The sequence below is a fragment of the Pteropus vampyrus genome, unplaced genomic scaffold (genome assembly GCF_000151845.1).
Source record: "Pteropus vampyrus isolate Shadow unplaced genomic scaffold, Pvam_2.0 Scaffold418, whole genome shotgun sequence".
In the NCBI taxonomy this organism is placed as follows: domain Eukaryota; kingdom Metazoa; phylum Chordata; class Mammalia; order Chiroptera; family Pteropodidae; genus Pteropus; species Pteropus vampyrus.
Window position 1 is genome coordinate 175,768 of NW_011889199.1, and position 2,559 is coordinate 178,326.

The following is a 2,559-nucleotide window of genomic DNA, read 5'->3' on the forward strand; positions in this document are numbered from 1 at the left end:
GGGGTCCCCAGGATCATGTGAGGGCAAAGCCACAACTAGGGAGACAGAGAACGGAGCCCAGACTTTACACGGGGAAGGGACGGGGGGCTGGGCACCGCCTGTCCCCTCGTGGGGCGCAGAGCCCCCGCGTGAACGAGTGAATGCGTGTGAATGAGCGTGAGTGCATGTGAATGAATGTGACCGTGACTGAGTGTGAATGCATGCGAACGAGGTCTCGCACCCCAGTGTGGCCGGGACGGCACACGCGCCTTCTCACACTCCGGTCAGACGGGCACATGCATAAGCGTCCGTGAGAATGTCGTGACGACGTAATTTCAAGCAAAGTCTGTGCTTCTCCTGTTTCCTTCCGCGTTGGGGCCCAGACCGAATGAAGTGAGAAGGGGGCCGGAAGGAGCGGGGAACCCCGAGAGGGAGGAAGGGCGGGCGGGGAGCACACCCTGTGGCTGCTCCGGGGAAGCCGGAGAGTTAGAGCTGCAGAGAGATTTGACCCCCGCCTGCAAATCCCCCGGGCAGGAGAGACACGTGAGACGCACACAGATGTCCTAGCGCAGGACACTGTTCCTGACCCCGCACGTTTCGTCCCGGGTGGGAGAAGCAGGGGCCGTGGGAGGCGGCACCCTCTCTCTCCGCGTCTGGGGTTTGGGCGGAGTGACTTGGCGGCTGGATGCGAGCCGCCTGCCAAACCCCGCCTGCCGGGGGGCTCGCCCCAGCTGCTTCCAGGAGCCCGTCTTCCGCAGAGGTGTGTCAGGTGACATGATGCATCAGGAGAACGGGGAGCTCGCGTGATACTCCCCCGCCCCGGCCGGCCCCAACCCCGGGGCCCGACACAACAGGGCTGGACTCGGGGGCTGCCCGTGCTGACTTGTGTGGCTGCTGCTTCCTGGGGCAAGCGGGCACCCCTGGGTGCGGGGGACGCGTGGGGACTCGGGATCGGCAGTGCAGGCGACTTGCCTTCTCGCCTTGGCCTATGGTTGGCATGAGGCGGGTGACCAGACTCTGCGGCCACGTTCTCAGCCGTTCACCGTGTCCCGAGCTGCGGGCCTCTCACCGCCCTGCTGGACACAGCAGCTGGGCCCTGGTCACCAACAGTGCGATTTCACAGGTGAAGGTTTCATGCAGCATGGCGCCAAGGCGGGCTCGCTGCCTCGTCCGATCCCTGGCCCGCAGGAGGCATTAGGCCAGCGGCGAGGCCACCATGAGTGCCCAGCAGGTGCCGCCCGGGGGGGTTCCCAGGGTGACCTTGACCTCTGCCTTCACTGCCCCTGCTCCGTTCGGCATCGGCGCCCGCGGGACCCCCAACCCCAGGTCAGTGTTTCACGCCGAGGGGCTTAAGAGAGGCCCGAAGGCCACTGGCCGGTCCCTCCGCAAACACTTTCTGGGCCTCAGCTCTGAGCCGGGGCTGTGCTCGGCCGGCCCCCTGACACGTGGATCTAGCGATCGGCCGCTGACCCGAAACACAGGAGGAGAGGAGGTGACCTCACACCACGCCACCCGAACCCGGGCCCTGTGCGAGGTCCCTGCAGGAAGCTTGTCGCGGGCTCCCCCGATGCACACGCCTGGCATGCCCGCCCCTCGCCCCACACCCCTGTCAGTTCCCGGGGCCCAGGCCTGAGCCCCGACGGGCTAGACCCGCCTGGCAGGACGGGGTCGGCCGTGCGCACAGTGAGGACGGGCGCCGAGGCTCCTGCGGTCCTTTCCCAGCCGTCGGCGGAGCGTCTGTCTTGTCCAGGGCCGACAGGGACGATGACGTGAAGACGAGCTGTCTCGCTCTTCCGAGCCTCACGCTCAGCAGACAGACAAGAAACCGCCACGCGAAACAGCGTGTCCCGCATCTTGCAGAGGAGCACACAGGAAAGAGAGGGCAGGAATGCAGCCCGCGGTCAGGGCGGGCTTCCTGGAGGAGGCGAGGCTCTCCTCACTGAACCGTAGCACAGCTGCCTGCGTCTGTACCCGAAGCTCGCGGCCCCTGAGCCCTGCGAGGCAGGGTCATCAGCGGGGTCCTGCTCGGCTCTCCGGCTCTCCAGGGCCAGTTCTCTGTAGAGGTCTGGGGAAGGAGGGGTCCTGCAGGGACGTGACGAGGGCCATTTCAGTCAAATCCGTACGTATGTGAGAAGGCAGAGAAGCGGAGGCCCAGAGGCCAGAAACCGAGTTCGCCCAGGACCGAAGTGGAGAGAGCACCCCGGATGAGCAGTGGGTGCTCAACGCCTAGGAGCCGACGCCCGGGGTTTGCTGGGCACCGGCCCCCTGCCTAAAACCTCTGTGACGCTGCACACCGCCGAGCCCCTCCAGGCCTCGCGACCCCCAGGGGCTTCCGCCGGGCCCTCCCACTTCTCACGAAGACAGGAGGGTGCCACGCCCCGCGCGCGCTGTCTGGGCCGGTGGCCTCGCGCCTTGCCAGGGCCAGGGGTCCGCATGCTCCCGAGAGAGGCTTCTGACCTCGGCGGGGCTGGCTCTGAGCTTCCCAGTCCACCCGCCTGGACTCGCCCCGTTTCCCCCGCTGAGCACAATCCCCCCTCGTCTGAAACGCACCGCGGGGTGCACCTCCGGGACGCAGCGGGG